Source organism: Hippichthys cyanospilos, chromosome 2 (genome assembly GCF_059441005.1).
Source record: "Hippichthys cyanospilos isolate Australia breed blue-spotted pipefish chromosome 2, RoL_Hcya_1.0, whole genome shotgun sequence".
Classification (NCBI taxonomy): Eukaryota; Metazoa; Chordata; class Actinopteri; order Syngnathiformes; family Syngnathidae; genus Hippichthys; species Hippichthys cyanospilos.
The window spans coordinates 9569104-9589962 of record NC_142370.1 but is presented as its reverse complement, the minus strand read 5'-3'; the positions used below and the strand labels follow the sequence as shown (position 1 = coordinate 9589962).

The 20859-nt window shown below is 41.8% G+C and overlaps 1 long non-coding RNA gene across 1 annotated transcript; it reads right to left on the bottom strand.

Annotated features, from left to right (window-relative positions):
* Positions 1-606: 606 nt before the first annotated feature.
* Positions 607-19727, bottom strand: LOC148427180 (uncharacterized). The gene is made up of 3 exons (XR_015864850.1): positions 19581-19727; positions 8145-8231; positions 607-1095 (listed from the first exon to the last, which is right to left on the bottom strand). It is a non-coding gene; the product is annotated as an uncharacterized LOC148427180 (long non-coding RNA).
* Positions 19728-20859: the final 1132 nt, after the last annotated feature.

Below are 20859 nucleotides of genomic sequence, written 5' to 3'. Positions count from 1 at the left end.
GTCTCCCACTCCACAGCCCCGTTTGCTCTCGCTCGCCCAGCTTCTCCCTCCCCTGCTTTGCTCTTCCGTGTCTCGCTATCGGTAGCCTCCCCCTCCCCTCCCCTCCCCTCGCCCCCCTCCTTTTCCCTCCCCCATTACTCTCTCTCTTCCTCCCCCTCACCTTTCTCTCTCTTCCCCGCGTGTCTTCTTTCTCTCGGCAGACCAACAGCCATCATCACAATGCAACTATTTCTTTATATCAGATTTTTTTTTTTTTTTTACATAAAAGGGGACATAAAGTAAGAGTTGCCTCCTATAACAGTGATGTCATCTCCTCAATTTGTTCATAAACTTACTTCTTCATTGCTGAAACTCGGACATGGTCCATTAAATATAAAACTGGTATTCTTTTTCCGTTGTGTGAAAAGGGGAAACACTTTGACTGTTGTGTATGTTTGTATTTCACTTAGGAAGTCCAAGGGCGTATTTTCATTTTATTGTGTTTTATTTTATTAGTCTAGACATTCAATCGCAGGCCCGTATTTATATTTCTTTTCAAAAATTAGTCTGAAGGATGTTCTAAAAATGGCCGACATTAAATGAGTCGACAATACATGTTGGGCGTATTAAGAGCAATCAAATAATTATGCCAGTGTAATGCAGCACCATTCACACTAGAATACAGCAATTTTATAATACTTAAACATACTGTAGGAAACACTTTGAAGAATAAATAATTACATCAATATTCCAAAACAAAAATAAATACGTTCATTACAAAACATCACTAAAAGAAGATCACAATTATGTTTAGAATATTTTAAATGCATTTGAGGGATGAATCGAGATAGAGAACGTTCTGTTTTTGAAAACAAGCCTTTTTGAGAATGTACAAATGATTTCCCAGTTGTTTTTGTTCACTCCAAACTGATATTTATTATTTTCATTCACATGGCATCATGAAAAGCATGACATAAGATACGCTTATTATTACTCATCGATATAAGTAATATTCAATATGACTGATTGTGCTGTGACATGCATTGTGTGCCATCTGTTGCCATGGGACTGTGCATGATCTGGAGCTCAGGGAAAGCCAGCCCCCTCTGGTGGTAACTAGAGGAAGAACAACACGATGACGAGGTGGGAGAAGGATGGGGCGCAGACAGTTTGACATGTAAAAAAGGCACATGATGTGGCAGTTGGGTCAAGAAAAATATAATTCCACTAGTTGGCTCTCTAAAGTTGGAACTTTCCAATTAATGGAGTAAGCAAGAATGCATCAAATGTGTTTCATCGCTTTTATTAATGTTTCTCCACCTAGAATGGACAACCAATTGCTTAGTTCAATGTCAGCCTTAACAGTTCAACAACATGCTAAATATTAGCAGGCAAGATGCTATTTGTGCCGTTCTGCGCCTAAAATGACGCCCCCCAATTACAAAATGGCCGATTGACAAATTGACTGGCCTGTATTTTGTAGATGTAAAATCAAATTAATTCCAATTAAATTAGACTTCAGTCAAAGTAATAAATATTTTGACTAGTGCTGGCCCATGTCATGTATTCCTGATGCATCTCAAGTTCATTTTGCCATAAATGCCTGAAGTGGCTCACCATCCGTGTTCCACAAAGTTCAATATTACGTGTATGGCATATACCGTATGCTAAAAGAGCACAATTAGTAATCGGGTCAAATGGAATACCTTAACATGTTTTCGACCTGGTGCACACAGCCCTGTGTGCTACTCTTAATTGAATCAGTTGGAGATATCATAACTTTTACATCATTCTGTCTATTTCAATAATATTCCAATGCATGAACAAGGATGGACTCTGACAGTGGTTCAGTCTGCTCGCTTCTTTTATTGAAAATAAAAGGCTGACAGATCAATTGTATCTCCTACGTATCTCCCTCAATCTTCCTTGAATGGTGTAAAAAAAAAAAAAAAAAATCTAGTCTTTAAAAGTTACCATTTATGGGATTCATCTATATTTTGGCCTTCATTTTTAGGAAAAAAACTCCTTATAGTTGGGGAGCATATCAAAATCTCACTTTTAATTTTCTGAGACATAAGCCTGATTTAGTAGAAATGCATCTCTCTCTCTCTCTCTGTATATATATATATATATATATATATATATATATATATATATATATATATATATATATATATATATATATATATATATATATATATATATATATATATATACGTATATATATATATATATATATATATATATATATATATATATATATATATATATATATATATATATATATATATATATATATATATATATATATATATATATATATATATATATGTGTGTGTGCATGTATGGCTACATTATGTCAAGAGAGTGACAATTTTCTCTAGTTGGATTGGCAGAGTAAGTATTGTGGATGTGTGTATGAGCATGTAATGAGGAGGTGCAGCCCTAGCTTAGTTTGGAATTAGGCGTGTGACCAGGAATGACTGCAGGTTTGAGGAAATTGACAAGGTAAATGGGGAGGAGCTTGAGCGTCCGGCTCGTGCGCGTAGCAAAAGTGATGCACGGCCACGCGGCCTCCATCAGCGTGTTGGCTGCCGAAGGGCTGGATAACACAGATAACGGCGTGTCAGGCCGTGTGGATTAAGGATGCAGGTTTGTAATGCCCAAGCATGGTTCTCTGCTCTTCCCGGGGTTTCCCGACGCAATCCCTGCCTGAAACAAGCTGCTTTACGCAAAGCTGCGCTCTCTCACGCCAACGCGGCCCTCAAATCTGCATGACACGAAAAGCCTGACCTCAGCCGCCTTCCGTGACCTCGCCCATCCCCGCCTCCCGTCATTAGAGCCACTTACACATCTATTCAGTGGTCACTTATCACAGCAAGCCACTCAGGAGGTTGGGTTGCGGGGCGAACAGAGGTTGTGTGAGTACGGACATTTTCCATCAAGCGCTATGATTCCGTCAAGCTCAGCATGGTATGGCTTAGAACAAGAAACCACGGTTTGGTTTTCCTGTGTGTGTTAGATGCAGCATCAACATAATGAACAACGAACAATTAGCTCCGTAATCGTAATGTAATATCAATCCATTTAGTCACACATTGTATTTACACTGATTTAGACAAATACAACTTAGTATGACACACGGGAATTTCTAGCCAATTTTTAGGGGTGTACAAGCACTCCCAAATTGAATTCCAGTCTCCCTTAAATGTAAAATTGTTTTTATTTGTAGGCATGTCCATTAAGAAACAAGCCAGAGAAATAAGTGAATTACCAGACAGTATTTTGTCAAAATATTTTAACACAATTACAGAAAGACCCCCCTACTTTATAAATCAGGGGTGTCAGACTCATTTTTGCCACAGGCCATTTTGTTACTACAACTTCCCTCATTAGACTGATATGAAGGGTAAACCATTAAATTTTAAATGGACTTACAGTATTGTTACCGTACACAACAAATTGATGGCTCAGTAATTTGGAAATCAGAAGTAAAGCTATTTGTTGATTCATTATTGATGTTTCTGTAACAACACAAACCCCCAAATATTGCAAAATAGAAACATTATTATTTATCATACATGACAAGTTAAAATTTTGGAGCTGGATTTAGAAAGGGTCATGGAAATTTACATGGTTTGCTTTAGTGAGCCACATAACAAGATGTGGCGGGCTGGATTTGGCCCCCGGGCCTTGACTGACAAACATGACTTACAGTACGTGGACAACCTTGTACTTCTAACACTCCTTCTTATCGCTGAACTCAATTTTAATTCACTGTTCATGATGTTAGGTAGGAGTAGGGTGACCAGATTTTCAAAATTAAAAACTGGGGCACGCTTTATATGAAATATACCGGTAGCACGAATCATTAGAAGAGACTTGTAATTAGGTTGTAGTATACAAACACAGAACAATGGTCATCAACAGTAGATGTGTGAAAATATCAAATATGAGCAACCCTGGTCTACCACAATGCTCGGTGTGTGGCGGACAAGGGTGGAAACCAGGAGAGAAGATGCGGCAAACCGCATTCGGGAAGGCCTGTTCCGGAGTTACGGACCCCCCGCTGAGGAACGTGACAACATTATTGGCCACATCAGGTGGGGGCACGGCACAAACAGCTACAAGTGCCACAAAAATAAGAGGGCCTTCGCTATCAATTGACTGCGGGAACAGCTGTGTGCCGCCTGTGCCACTCCAGCCTGGGCTGAATTGAAAGCAGAGCCTGCGGCTGAAAGAAGACTATCTCTTGCAGGTGCAGGCTGGGGGCTGGGGGAAAGCCGCACAAAGGAATATTTGGCACAAGGTGATCCACAACATTATGTGTGAAGGTGCAGCTTAGTGACACTAAAATCGGCAGAGGGAAAACCATGAGTCGTCCCTCGGCTGGACAAAGAATCTGGAAGATTTGCCGGGCGTTATTGATCATAAGAAAGCGGGACGGTGTTAAAAAAAGAGAGTGTCATCGGGGGAAGGCGGGCGAATGAGGTGATTGGATTTGAAGGATGTTTGTAATCGCACGGAGGATAAGGGGAATGTATTTGTGCTTGTTGCCCACACATTTCGTTGCTGTGTGACGGCGACATGCAGCGGAATCGGGAAGGGGGGCTGTCCTCGTTTCACCCGCTGGACTCGGAGGCTGCTGATGGAAAGATGCTTCTGCTTGCTGTTGCTCGCCATTGATAAGACTGACCTCAACTGACCGCTTACTTGTCCATTAATGTGATCATCCTTCAGTTACCAATGAAGTGTTGCACCCATATTCAAGTGTGTATCAATGGAACACTATGTGCGTATGGTGTAACCCAAATTATTCCACGAGGATGCTCAATACCGCTTTTCGGCATCGATAATGATACCAATCACCGATACCACCAAGATTTCCCCCTCAAAAAGACTGATCATTTGAAACAAATCCCCATCTCTTACATAAAAGAACTCCTTAAAATGAATGTCAGGTTTCTACTCATTTCATTAGTCATTTCTAGCTTGTGATCATAAAACTATTCCATGAGCGAGTCCAAAAATAGTATTGGCTGCCATTGCAAGTACCAGTACATTGAAATAAGGCCAGATATTAGTTTTCAGAATCATCAGACTCCTCGGGCAGCATGGTGGCAGAGAGACCAGCACGTCTACCTCACAGTTCGGAGGTCCCGGGTTCAAATCCAGCTCACCCCGGTCTCCCTGTGTGGCGTTTGCACGCCGGTCTCCTCCCGCACTCCAAAAACATGGAGCACGGGAGCTAAATTGGACGCTCCAAATTGCCCTTAGGTGTGATTGTGTATGTAAATGTTTATTATCATTCCAGGGTGTACACCGCTCCACCCCCCGAAGTCGATAGGGATAGGCACCAGCACGCTCGCGACCCTAGTGAGGATAAGCGGCTATAGAAAATGGATGGATGGATCCAACTATCCCTCTGAGGCTTGTGATCTCTCTCTCTCTCTCTTTCTGCATGTCAACCCTCCTGATCCCATTTCTCTGCTTTCAGACTTCATTTACTCCGCTGCTAATAGTAGGAGTAAACTTTAAAAAAAAACAGAGAGGGAGAGAGAGAGCGAGAGAGAGAGGCGCACAAAACGACCTTCTCTTCCCCGAAGCAAGAACGTCTTCTTGTTGTGGAGGTCACTGTCTCAGCGTAGCCCCACGCTCCGAACACAACTCCACTTGTTTTAATGATGCTCCCAGCGCAGGGAGAACCAAACAGAGATGGACGGAGGAGGAGGGGGGGTGCTGGAGGATGATGGGAGAATTGGCGATCATCTTTCTCTGACCCCCACCCCCTCTCGTTGGCTTCCCTCCCCCTCTTGTGAGCCGAAAGTGCACCTCTCCTTCCGCATCCATCTTGAAAGGTTCCTCGAAGCTGTCTAACCTCGGCACAGTAATACAAATTGTAGCTCGCCTCAGCCCACACGCCAACCTGGGTTGCTATGCTACCATAACGTGACCTCTCATCTCCTCTCCTCTGCTACACTTCCTCTCTCCTCTGCAGGCAGGCGAGCAGGCGGGGGAAGGGGTTAACGGCGTCTCCGCACCCCGCCAACCCCCCCAAGTGCCATCAAACATCCCCTGTCCCTTTAATGACCTTTTAAGGCTCGGCCGACCATGTGAGGTCACGAACCCACTCCACACCTCAACAAACTAAGAGTGTTCTCTATCTATCTATCTATCTATCTATCTATCTATCTATCTATCTATCTATCTATCTATCTATCTATCTATCTATCTATCTATCTATCTGTCTGTCTGTCTGTCTGTCTGTCTGTCTGTCTGTCTGTCTGTCTGTCTGTCTGTCTGTCTGTCTGTCTGTCTATCTATCTATCTATCTATCTGTCTGTCTGTCTGTCTGTCTGTCTGTCTGTCTGTCTGTCTGTCTGTCTGTCTGTCTGTCTATCTATCTATCTATCTATCTATCTATCTATCTATCTATCTATCTATCCATCCATCCATCCATCCATCCATCCATCCATCCATCCATCCATCCATCCATCCATCCTTGCATCATCTACCCGCACCGCCTTCCTCCTCCTCCTCGTCCCCCAAGTATTCCTGGCTTATCTGCTGTTGACGTCTCTCGGGGCTCGTTCGTTTTTGTCATAATCACCTTGGAGATTGGGGACCGGAGCCCATGGCGGAGCTCAGCGGGGAAAGAGGACGGGGGAGACTTTTTAAAGACGGTGAGCAAAGAAGACGGGTCCGGGTGTTAGGACGACTTATCAGGATCAGGCTGGGCTAATGTGAGGGGACAGTCTTGGCTTTGGCGGAACCGCACCACGCCAGGCAGAGCACCACGGAGAGAATAGATGGATGAAAGGCTCCTTTTTTTTCCTCCCGCCCGCACTCACTACATTTGGAGGCGCGTGGGGCCCCAATGTCACACCTTGTAGGTGTTTAAGCTGCTTACTTGCAAGCAACAAGAAAGCCTGATGAGGCAATCGAAGACAGTGGGGGCGGGGGGGCTAGAAAAGGAGCAAGATTCCGATAAAAGGATGAGAGAGGGAGAATAGGAGATGTTGGAATGAAAACGGGGTGTGGGGGTCACACTTGTGGGAGGTTGGAATATGGAAGCTTCTTGCTTTGAGACTTTGTACTCAACAAGCCTTTTTTCTGTAGGAAATGCTGTAAGATTAGGTTTTTAAGTTACTAAAATTGAATAATCAACTGAATATAAAATTGATTCAACAAATTTAGATAATCTGAAGTATGTAACTAATATAGTAATTATTCTTAAATACCGTATTTTCCGAACTATAAGTGCACTGGTTTATGAGCCGCAGCAGCAAATATTGAGCAAAAAAAAAAAAAAAAAACAGCTTTTGCCATGGATAAGTCGCTCTGGACTATAAACCGCAGGTATATGGTGGTAATATGAAACTTAAATTTTCTATGTATATTTTTATATATTTTAGTTGTCTACCAACTGCAACATCCTCTCTTTAACAGACTGAACATGCTTGCATATTTAATCCCAACATTATATTCATAGAAAACGGATGGCTGGATATTACCAACAGAATACTGCAGTTAAATAGCAGTTCAAACTCGAAATCAATATTTCAATTGCATTCTACCCCCGTTGTTTAATTGAAAGATTATTTTAGTGAACATCGCACACACTGCAAATACATAATATGTACAATCATAAATTTATAAATACAATCATATATACAGTATACCGTATATCAAATTTACACGTCACAAACTTTTATACAAGATCTTATTCAATTTAGACCTTTTTTTAAAAAATATTTTTAATAACATATTTTCTCTTTTTGAGCACAGCCATTGATTCACATTTTTTCAGTTCTATTTCATAGTTGTTCTATAAACGGACTCCCTGAACACACATTTGCTTGACCGGTGGGAAAAACCAGCAGATAAGCCGCACTGGACTATAAATCACAGGGCTGAAATCATGATCAAAAAGTCGCAGTTTATAGTCCGAAAAATACAGTAGTTTTTACATGTGTGCTAATTAAAAAACATTTGAGAACCACTGAATTAGACACCTTAATTTAAATAAAAGAGACAATGTCAGCAAGTTCCTACCTGCAGAAATGAGTGTCTTCCTTTGTGGTAAATGACGATTCTCAATTCAAAATGCATTTGAAACATTCTTTTAATTGACTGAAGCACATCTAGTAACCAGCTAGTCCTACCTGCCTCTTACTCTGTCACGTTCCGGCGAGGCTGGGACAAACGCCGGTGTGATGGCGGGAATTGTGGACCCAGGTGCAGGGAAGCTCCTAGACGGGGAGTGCATGAGGTAAACCATTTTTTAATTAGCAAAAGGGAAGGCCAAAACCGAACGTGGAAAAACTCGACAGCAAAATTACAAAATACTGGCAGGCGTGTAACACAACAAAAAAAAACGAGCGGGCAGGTAGGCATGACAAGACAAGAGAATGATCCAACGAAAAGTTAAAACTAATTAGGTAACACAAAACAGCTGGACAGGAACAAGTGGCAGGGGATGGGTTAGCAGATTGGTAGATCGCGGGGCAGGTAAAATGAGACTAGTAGAAACAGTCACACCAACCAGGACGGACCTGACAGCGGGAGCAGAACAGAAACAGGAACACGATACAAGAACTCCACAAATAGAAATGAACAGAAACACACAAAATGAACCGCAACCAAAAAACCCCGACAACACCAACAGAACATGACATTTGGATTTTGACCGATTTTACTGCCGCGTTCCCCCTCTTCACCCCACCTTCCCCGTTTGCTTGATGGTAATAAGGGAAATGAGGATGTTGCTCTGGAGGATTCTACATTTATTAGGGCTGCTCCCGAGAAGAACCATTCACATAGAAACTGTTTTTTTGTCGCTGCTGCCACAAAGTGAGGTAGGGCCTGAACACCGTTGACTCCAGACAGATCAAAGCAGCCCCTCGCGCTCTTTTCGACTTTGGCACGTTCATATCCTCCTGAAAGCCAGACCATTCATTTGTGTCCACGGCTGTGTCCATTGCGTCTCAGTAAAACATCAAAACGAATGGTATCCTAGCCAAACACGTGAGATCATTGGAAGGCCGGGTGTCCTCGACCGAGCACACCAGGATGTAGCTCGAATGAGTCAAATGATAGACCCGAAACAAATGTCCCCTGCATTTTTTGCAACAAGGGACGCTGTGGTCTGTAAGTGGGCATCTGCATGAAAAAAGCTCGTGATAACTTCAGGCGAAATATACCCTAATGTAGCCATCCCAACCCCCTGCTTGTCTTCACATGTGCCTTCTACACAGCTCATTCCCCAGGGACTTGATCCAACCAGATCAGGACATACGATCATCACGGGGGGTGTGCATATAAGTAAGGCCAGAATGTCTCACGCACACCCACACACAAGGAAAAGGTCAAAGGTCAAAGAAGCTGATAACACACACGTTTGACTTTGTGTGCTCGCTTGTTTTCCCTCGTGAGCCACTTGTAATGTTTTGACTTCATTTGTGTCCACTCAGCAGCTTTGTTTTGGGTCGGTAGGTTCTCAAACACCCCGTCCGTAGGTCACCGATTATATTGCACACCAGCCACCCCCTCCAACTCCAAATCTCTCACCTCACCAGTTACTCTAATTTGGTTGAGAGATGTTCTATACGTCAACTAAGGCAGATGACGTTTTGTATATGTTTGCAGATGTGTCAACAGCGTGGACGGAAATGTCTGACACTACTAGAGATAGACTAATATGTTGCTTTTGTTCAGGGCTGATACTGATTATTGGTAGTCAAGTATGCTGATGGTGAAGTTTGGAACTGACATCAATTTTTAGTGGAAGAGGCATCAAACCAAAAAAAAAAAAAGAGAAAAAAAAACACTATTAGCTGCAACCAGTTCAGTGGATAGTTAAAACACTTTGGCTTAAAAAGAACCCAATTATGAGTCAAAAAAAAGACAGACACATGCTTTAGGTCTATTTGACCCAACTTTCTGAGATTTTTACACGAAACCCGATTTTTAGGACGTCTTGTACAAACTTTCCGAGATAGTAAGAAAGATGGGTCAAATTGACCCGAATAAGGTCAACCCTATTTTCACCTATAATAGTTTTTTTTGTTTTTTTTGAGCGCAGTTAACTTAAATGAAAAGAAAAACGTTCTCTGGGGTTAACAATGTTTTACAAAAACCCTTTATCAGCCACCAGATCAAAAAATTAAAGTGTCTGATACCAATATTTGTCAAAATGACAAATACTGTATCGGCACTGATCTATTCAAACGAAAACACTACACAGCCAAGTGCTTCACTTGCATTGTTCTTCAAAACACCCCTTTAACACCGATGGCCTGGGGGGGACAAGTCCTTCACAGAACCCACATAAAGATGTTGTGGATTATACACTCACACGCACACACGCCATGGCAAAGAAAGGCCGATCTGACAAATGTGTTAAATGAGATCTGCTAGGGAGACTGCAGTCGGTGTTTGTAATACATCTGTGGGAAACAAGATTCCTCTCCAAGCCCGTGAGTGTGTTTGTGTGTGTGTATATGTCCGCATGAGTATGCGCGCCAGTGAGACAAACGGTGGAGCTTACAGTAAATGGAGACATTTGCGAAAGCAGCAGACATACAGACACAAACGCGGCGATCAAAGAGGCTGGAGCATTACAGCACACCGGGGAGCGCCAAGAGGCGAGAGGATGGGAGTGAAGGTGAATAGGAACCCCGATCAATACGCCATCCAGGAGCCGCTCCGCGAAAGCTGCCCAACGAACAAAACCCAAACGGAAAGTGGGTCGGCGGCACGTAGAGACAAGTGGGGAATAAGGTCGCGCACTTGTGCGACCCGATGACCCGGGACGCTCGTCTTGAGGGGCTTATTGATTTGACCAACAGCAAACGGGGGATGGGAAATGGGAGGGTGTGCAATGATCAGGGTCAGAAGGGTCGAGGGAGTTTGGGGGGGGGCACCTGACCATTCAAGGACAGTTTTGGCTGATGCACACAACTCATCTGTGAGCCTCCAAACACAGCACAAAACACAACAAACTCGCACGTTTTCTGTTTGCACAGATGGCAACGCGTTTGCCTTACAAACCTTTCTACCATATCTAATGGTATAATGCAGCGTTTGCCCAAAAAGAAGCTTCGAGCTGTTTATTACCACTGAAATTCAACAGAAAACAAAGAGAATAGCACCTTGTGTATTTTAAACAACCACAGAGATAAGCCCTTCTGCCCAAGGGCTTAAAGCTAATGCTAGCATCCAAGTCGCTGTGATATAGAGGCCTCGATACACTATTCCGACGTTGGCCGAATGAGACCGATGTCGCCGCGTCGGCACGATTGTTGGGACATCGTGCTGGAAAAATGACAGAAATGACACCGCAATACACAGTGACTGATTGTTAAGTGCCCTGTGAGCTGTAATAACCCTCCAGACCATTGGCGGCGATATTCACTATTCCTTGTTGTTAGAAAAATGCTCGTTACAGAAGCAGGACATCGAAACAGAAGCAAAGCGTACAGCTACCTTGTTCACTTGCGAAGAACTCCCACGCCCCAGGACGGTCCGATACCAATTCAACATGTTGAATTGATCAAAAACGGCCCCTCCTCCCATGCTCTGCCAATGGCTACGACGCTTCGACCGTGTTTTCTACACTGATGCATTCTAACACCAGGAATCTTCCCGACGTTCGACGGATTTGTGTACCTACGTCTTACCGCTTTCATCATTCATTTGTTGATACCTGGGAAGTTGTTAACCATGGTTTCGTTCATGACACATTTGGAGCATCGCGGATGCAGGTACTCTATCCACCGCTAGGGCTACCGGAGATGGCGTTATAATACCCAGAAAGACAACTACACCATACAGGTAGTGTGCAATTTTCCATGGTCTACAGGAAATACCCAACTGTGAGCAATGCTTTTTTTTCATTCAAGAAGGTGAATTTGACACACGGGAGCAGAAAGAAGCCTCACAGCTTCAGCAATAGAGTGTGCTAACACACAGCCATCTAATCCCAATTCACAAGGCTTCTGTGACATCACAGCTCCGGAATACCTGAAAAGATGGAGAGAGCCGACTCAGAATTGTATTTAGTGAATAAACTGCTGCAAACCTACTATCTAATCACTTGGTAATGACAGATTTGCTCTGTGAAGGGTTTGTCTTTTGGATTCATTTGAACAATTTCATTGCTGTTTGTTTTGCATTAAGAGTGGGTCATTAAACAGCCTCACAAAAAAATAAATAAATAAACGTATAGGCCAATATGTATACAAATGCTTGGCCACTAATGATAATCCCCGAGACTTTGATATCCTGTTCCATTTTCATGACGACTGGGTGATTCTGATGAGGACACAAAAGGCACTTTCCAGTGATAGTGACCAACACGTGATTGCCGAGTTAAAACTATGCACGTCCTTCCTTGGCGCTCACACGCCTTGGTGCTGCTCACACACACTCTCCCTAGCTTCAGCCTCTTCACAGTCCAGATGGCCTTGCTGCCCCCACACTGGCTCACTCCCCCACATTCACTCACGTCGTGCACCCCTCCCACCTTCTCCTCTCCCGTTGGAGAACACTGGCCCCACCCCACCCACCAAACCACAAGCATGACCAGTACGGACACTTTGTTAGGTACGTCGCCGACAAATGATCGACGCTCCTAAAAATTCACACCACCATGTTCTGTTAGCAGTGTTGATGTCAGTACTACTCGTAGTGTTGCAGATCAGGGGTCCACAAAATAATTTGCAAGATATTATCTTGCATCACTTTGAAAGGGGACCTGAAAAGGAGACCTGGGAATGAAAAACTCCACTGAGGTTCTCTCTCTTTTTTTTTTCATTATGTACACACTGTGAAACATTTTACCCCTACCCCCAACCAGCGCAAAGCAATTTTGGATGAAAAAAAAAGGCTTCAAAAAGAGTGCTCTGACATCCAAGTATTCCATGTTTGCTCTTATGTAGGTTATAACTTGACATAACTATATCTTGGGGGAAAAAAGACATTATTTGTCATAAATATGATTTTTTTTTTTTAAATCTTTGATTTATACTTTTCTATTCGCCTAGAGCAAGGGTCACCAAAGCGGTGCCCACGGGCACCAGGCAGCGGCCAAAGATCACCTGAGTAGCCCGCAGGCCTGTTTTACATGTAGCTTACAAGTGATAGAACATCGTAATTTTCTGGGAATTTTACAAACAATTATACATAAACAGTTGCACTCGATTTATATATTTACTAAAGCTGTTCCTTAATTACTGTGAGAATTCATTAACATGAGCGCGGTCTTCACATAAACCGGTAGCCCTTCACTTTGCTCGATACCAAAGACGTCAGTTTCAAAAAAGTTGGTGATCTCTGATTTTGATTTAGAGGAACGAATTGTAGATATGGTTAACTGGCATTCAGATTATTAAGGGGGTCTACGGGGGAAAAAGAAAGTCTCGTATACAAAGGGACCCCAGAACCAAAATGTTTGGGACCTTACATTACCTTGCCAAATAGCAAAAGCAACCCCCCCCCCCCCCTCCCCCAACCCACGTCTCTTCCCAATTGGGACCGACTGCTGCCAACTGCGCTCACCCCCATCCCTAGGTGACTCCGCTGTTGCTAAGCGCTCACCGAGATCTTCAGAGAGTCCGTCCTTGATGAGAACACGCCATTGGGACGTACTTGTGGACAGTGACATGCACACACACACACACACACACGCACGCACACACACACAGGTCAGAAGTTGTCTTCATAATTAGCTGGCTGGTATTAGCTGGCCGTTTGTGCACAGAGGTAGTTGTCAAGGAAGACAGCCAGCAGTGGGATGGCGAGGAATGAGGCCTGTATTGCATGAGAGGACGTCAAGAACATAATTCAGGATTACCTCACACATTTCGGAAACGCCATCTGGCCATACTGAAATTCTCGATAAATCCGTATTATATATAAGAAAACGCATTTCTCTAATGTGTGTGAACGTGTTTTCAGTACTGTGTAATGGAATGTTTGCGTAAGTGTACTTGTTAACATTTCAGCCAAGTGAGAGAGTGAACACATTAGTAGTGTAGTGCGTAAGTAGGAGTGCTTCAGTAGAGTATCATTAGCATTTTAATCATTGATGTGAACAAAAACGAATTTAGTAGTGTCAGAGAGAGCCATTTAGCAGTCTCCGTGAAACTGAGCATTTTAGTAGTGCGTATGAGAGCATTTCGTGAATGTGTATGAGCGTCTTTTGTGTGTGATTGTCAGCCTATCACTATTCTTTGTGAGAGTATTTCAGGAAAAAGTATTTCCATTGAATAAGAGTTCTTCAGTATTACGGGTGTGCCAAAAAAATAAATTCTCATAAGAAGTGTGACTGTCATTTACTATAATTAAATGGATATCACATGTCCCTAAATGGATATTATGAATAAAATGATATCGGGACGCTCCCTGTCGCTTCGGTACTAAGTCGGAGGCGCACGACACACAGTAACGAACAATGGAGGGAATTCACCCGCCCCCGTTTGCATACAAAGCAGTCTCGCCGCGTTTTGCAAACTTGTGTGACGCACGAATGCCTCACGGCAGCCAATGTGAGCGTAACGTTACACTCCGCAGTTAATGAGTGGAGTTTGACCGACACGGATCCGTCGAGTGTGTAAAGCATTAAAAGAGGCTTGTCTCTATCGCCGAAGCCATGACATATGTTATTGATCAATTTAATAGATCGACAACGACACTAAGATCAACCTGAATTAAATGAGCTAACCATATATTCAAAAAGAACAGAAAAGCAAATGTTTTTTCATCAACGCAACACAAAACCTCAGCATGTTCACAAAATAAAACAAAACACAAAATACAAAACAATGGATACAAACCCCATGTCAATTCACAAACATATTACTCACATATTTGTAAATGAATGAATAATACTAAATAATATCTTACAATGGTGATTGATAATGTTCTTTGCAAATCAAAATTTAATAAAAAAAATTAAAAAAACAATGACACTTCGTCTCCCTGCAGACTGAAGTACTGTACTAAGATGATTTTTTTGCACATCTATCGATTCAGGATGAATTTGTTTTTATTTTAATGGTATCGTTTGGAATCGAAAATCGTTCTGAATCAAAAATCGCTTTGGAATTGAATCGGGGGCAACCAAATAGCAATCAAACAGCGAGACAGTCAAAGATTCCCATCCCTATTCAGTATGGAGCATGTGAGCATTTCAGACTTTGATTTGAGCAAAGGCAATTCAGTAACGTGTGAGAGCTCTTAGGGGAGCTTCTCTTTTGTGCGTGTGAGCACATCAAACATTTTGTAGTATGAGAGTGTGTATGCAAGCATTTCAGTAGTGAGAAAGAGAATATTTCAGTCGTGTGCGCGTGAGAGAGCTTCTGGCAGTGAGTATGAAAGTACCTCAGTCGGACGTGAGAGCATTTCATAAGCATTTGTGTGTTTTTAGTAGCGTGTATGAAAGTATTTCACTTATGTGTGAGATCCAGAGCATTTAGATAGCGTAGATGTATGTGCGTAAGTGTGTGTGGTAGGGTAGACCTAGAGGATTATGGTAGTGTGTGAGCTCATTTCAGCAGTGGGTGTGAGAGCATTTCAGTAATGTACATGAGCCAGGCTGCAATTCAGTAGTTTGCGGGAGTCGTTGACTTGTTTACCGAGAGCCCAAAAAGGTCCAGCGGTACATGTGAAATCATTTCAGTAGTGCGTGTGAGGAGTAATCCTGAATTCTGGCCTCATAGTATCGCTATTGTGTTTGTATGCGTGTGTTCCTTGGCAGGGGAATAAAGCCCAAATAGTGGCGAGTGCGTGTGTGTGTGTGTGTATGTGGCAAGGTGTGGGTTGAAGGCCAGGGGAGAGGCGGGCGCGGTCAACGGTTGCGGCGCTGACAGGAAGTGGCGGGGAAGGGGAAAGGGGAAGTGAGCCACCCCCACAGTGTTGCTCTCCTCCTCGGGGATGGAACAAAAGTGACCTCAGCTCGCGCCGCACCTTCTTAACCCCATAAAACACACACACACATGCCTCGTGTAAGTAAACACGACACACTCATGGAAAGTCAAAGCCTTTTTTAAGACTTGTAGAAAGTGAATTTCTATTTGGCGAAAACGATTCAATTGTCACTTTTACTGGTTTGTGAGTGTATTGTGCCACCTACTGGACACTTTCTGTATAACAATCTTTTTTTTCCGTGTCCAGTCTTCAGTTTGATCAATGTTTAACGTCTTTCACATGATTTGATGCATGCTAAGGATGCAGTGGTCGCAAAACAACTCCCAACGTGTACTTAAGTAGAAGTAAAAATACTTTTTGGGAAAAACCAGAGGCAGTTTAAGATTTAAAGGTTACCAATTCAACTCTTTTACTGAATAAGAATATAAGAAAATGATCTTTGCATTTTCGCTCGTCTGGATTTCTGGTTATTAATGCATTTGGAGAATATAAATTAAGCAACCAAGTCCACTCTTTTTTTTTGTAGACAATTCATTGCAGCCATTTTTCCAGGTTACTGAGAATGACATCATAGTTCAACTGGTATGGTAACAGGTAACAACCAATCATGGGTCAGCTTTTGAACAAATTAGAAGGACTCCCGGGGCTTATATTTGCGGCCATGGGGTTACGTGTCAATAAGGAGCTACTTAAAGAAACTGGCAAAACTGGCAAATAGGATTCATTATTTGAGGAAGACAACTGTTATGAAGACCCATGCAAATGGTGCTCTTTAAGGGACAGTGTGTAAGATTTAGACCGTTTTTCATTCAAATAAATTGATTGGAAATTTCAAAAACTTGCAAATGATGTGTTCTTAATGACTAACAGTATGTTTTGAATATAATCATAGATCTAGTTATCATTAAATTGTATTACATGGGGGGTGGCACTTCTCCGGAGGCGGCCATGTTTGTTATAGTTACGGACAATGGTAAATGCAGCACCTGCGGAACCTTCTGCTGTCCGTAACGGTCAAAATCTTACACATTATCCCTTTAACCTTTTGGATTTTCTTACTTTGAATAACAATTTCAAGGTCATTTGGATAAAACAAGTCAATCTGAACCCTTTTTCATGTGTGAATGTGATTTCTGTCCATATACTGTAGTGTCTAACCTTGGTGGTATTGATAGTTTTTTCTTGCTTGTAATTATGACTGATCAAATCCCTATGATCAATTGTCAACCATTTCTTGCTCGGCCACTCGTTTACAAATATCATTTTCGCCTCATAATTATTTAATTTGGAATAACAAAGACATTCTTCATAAGCACAAATGATCTTTTTGGAGTATTATTCTCAAAACAGAATTCTATAGGTTGATCTGTTGTTCAAATAATGAAAGGCTGTTTGTTACATATGAGAAATATCGCATCACATGGCCATCTGGCGATTATGCAAAGGTATTTGGGGCCATCCCTTCTGGTGTATGTATGCTCTTTAAAAGTCAGAACAGACTGGACGATTATAAAACCGTTTCGTTAAGCGTGCTTTGTTAATCGTCACGTAAATAATGATCCATGTTCCAGAAAGATATTGCAACTTTACCCAATGTTATTCCTTATTGGAATATGTTTGTAAATGAGATATCGGGGAAGAAGGTATGGCTCTTACCTAATAAATACTTAATAACAACACGGTCACGGAAATATCTTTTAAATTTTGTCATAAATTCTATACAGCTAAAGGTATTATAAGAATTTTTTTTTAAAAGAAGATATAGATGTGAACTGTCGTTTTTGTCATAAATGCCCAGAAACTGTATTTCAAGTTTATTAGGATATTATTATATCATCACGCGATTTTGTTCACGATACTACCGAAAAGGATGTGAGGATTGCATGCACCAATGTGTTGTTTGGCTTTGTTAGAAATAATAGTGAAAAAAGTGAATTGTTTTATTTATTAACTTTAATAAGGTCTTTGTCAAAATATCACACTGATTGTTCCACATTTTTGGAAAGATACTGTTTTAATGTGTTTTATATCAAGATTAAACAATACATTGTTTCAATTAGATACTCGAAAAATATAAAGGCTCAAAAACCGATAGAGATTTTCAATAAGTTAAACGTATTTATATATATATTCTTGTACCTCATTTATTTAGTTTTCCTTTTATCTTTTTATTTGTATTCTTTTGGATTCCTTGTCTCTGTATTATTCTTTATATGTTGTACTATTTTTTTGCTTACCGTCCATAGTTGTTCTTCAAACATTTTTCTTTACTTTGTATTGGAATTATGCAATAAAAAAAAGAAAGAAAAAAGGCCGACCCCTGAGATGGATAAATAAGTGGGTTTTACTGTGCTTAAAAGAGCGGTCAACACAGATGTTTTCTTAATAGTATATTATTTGAACCCCCATTCGTTTAAGTCCAACTTTCTGGTTAATTGTGCTTTTGTGAAATATGAATTAACCAGAAAAAGCCATCTGCTTATATCCATCAAAAAGGGCGGCCATTTTGTCACTGGCTATCGCCTGAAAATGACATTCCGGTTGCTTGGCGATCAGGTAAGGACACGCAAGCCAAATTCTCATTCTTGGAGGTAACAAAAGTACAAAATCAAGCACGGACATCTGAAAAAAATCCCCAATGCATATATAGCGCTTTACTGTGTGATCATAAGGCGCAAATGTGTTGCAGTGGAGGTGAGTTGCTATTTGATGGGCTGACAAACCTGAGATTGCGCCTGAAACAAAACCATTCTCAAGTTTCTCAGTCCAAGAAAGAAGCACTCGGCTCGCAACACGATGCCAGCTCACAAAGTCCAGACGGCGAAAAGGAGTTGAATAAATACTTCGATTTAGCATGCGGTTAGCGAGCTAGCTTTGTGTGACGAGGGCTTCGGAGTTAAAAGCGAGACACTTCAATTTTGCTGAAAATGAATTATGAAATCAATCCTGACCAGGTAGGACCTATTTCGAACGGGTTTGATCGCGAGTCAATCTGTTGCCATAATAAATTACAAAATGTCCTCGCATACATTCTACAGTGTATTCATAGACTAATCCAGGGCTTTACAAACGTTTTGGGTTCTAAAATTGTTGTAAAATGTGACAAAAGGGCCGGCCCGGGAGAAGATGGATGGAGTGTTTTGATAATCACCCTTATAAGAGAAAAAAATGTGGGATATTTCGAGAGAAAATTAACAAAAGCATTGTTATTCAAGTCCCATGTCTTTAACTATTTATGGAAATGACTCTTACAAAAAGTGGAGGTTAAATGAACTATATAATTGCTATAATAACTGATGTTTGCACTATCCTTCAGGGTATTAACATTATCAATCTTCTCCTGACTTATGAATCCTTCAAGCTCTGCAGGCCGGATTTAAAAGCCTAATGGGCCGCGTGCCGTAGTTTGCCCATGTCTGGACTCGTCACTGCCGTTTGCCGCATTGAATGAGGAATTTTGTACATGTTTGAGATGTCTGTGAGTGGTCATTGAACGCACCTCCACTCACCCGTGCGCCGCCTAAAAAAAAACGCACTGATGAGATTGAGAACAATCGAGTATTTAGGAGCATTTTTATGCTCACAGTTTCTTGCTGGCTTACCCATTTGTAATTTAGCCCCTAAACACGTAACAATAGTATTTTCACGATTCCGCGTGTCCATGTACTCACTTCTCAGCCACGTGGAAGCACATCGAGGTGAAGGTCGTGGAGGTCACGGAGGAGCTCAGTAAAAGCAGTGCGCCAAATCTGAGAAGAAAATTGAAGAATAACAAGCCAGCTAATTGAAGCGGAACACACAAGGTGTGACCTCATCAAACTCTGCCCTACCAATGGGGATGTAGCACTTTTCACACACGCGAGCACACACACACACACACACACACACACACTTTGAGCGCCTTCCTGTTGGTTTCATTGCCGGTGCTAAATTTTCCACTGACACAGTCAATCAAGGGGACTGATGTCAAGGAAATGCAGTGAAATTTCAATGCAGTTTTTCTTACCCCTGTTCAGCTTGAGAAGCTTTTTTTTTCTCATGATCTCATACGAGGCTGACAGAAAAGACTTTTTTAAAAAATGCACTGCACGTTTTTGATCACCTTCCACACTCACATCCTCTGACAGCGGCAGAGAAGGAAGCAAACAAGCTCGCTGATATTCTTAGCTCCTCTCACGTCTTTTCACTGTCCTTCACACACACGCACACACACCATGGTCCACCTCCTCCCAGTTGGCACATCTTGTAGGTCAATGTGCATCTGGCAGGCTACTGCTTTGTAATTGTCCATCAGGCTCATCAGACGTGCGTCAATCATACTTGATGTTGACAGCTGTCACTGGTCGTTATGGAAAGTGATGGAAGATATCAAGGTTACTTTCCACGAGAAGAGGACAACCACAACATCCTTCCTGTAATCAAGGGTCTTTTTTTGTTGGTGGCGTTGTTTTGATATGTAAGATAAGAGGCAAAATAGGTACGGTGGTTTTCTATTTTAGATTAACACTTGCGTGATCTTTGTTGCGCTGCTAAGTTCAAATTGATTTGGGGTTTGTCGATGCGACATGATGCACACGATTAACCGTAATTTAATGTGTACAAAGTAATTACTCAATCAATCAATATTTCCTCATAAGATTTAAAAATGTGAATCTAAGATTATAAAATGTGAATCTATACGTGCAGGTACAAACAAAATGCAAGAATCATTTCTTTAAAATGATTTGTCATTATTTTTCGGAGGGCGGGGTCAACAGTATCAAAAATACTAGCAGCATGGGTACTTGGTATTGGTATGGATGACTCGTCATGAATTGATTATTGGTGCTGGTCTTGGTCTGGTAACAAAAAGTGCTACACGTATCGAACATCCCTACTCAAAACGAAATAAAACTTAACTACCTGTGTAATGAAAATGTCAAAAACATAATTATTTAGAATAGGCAACTC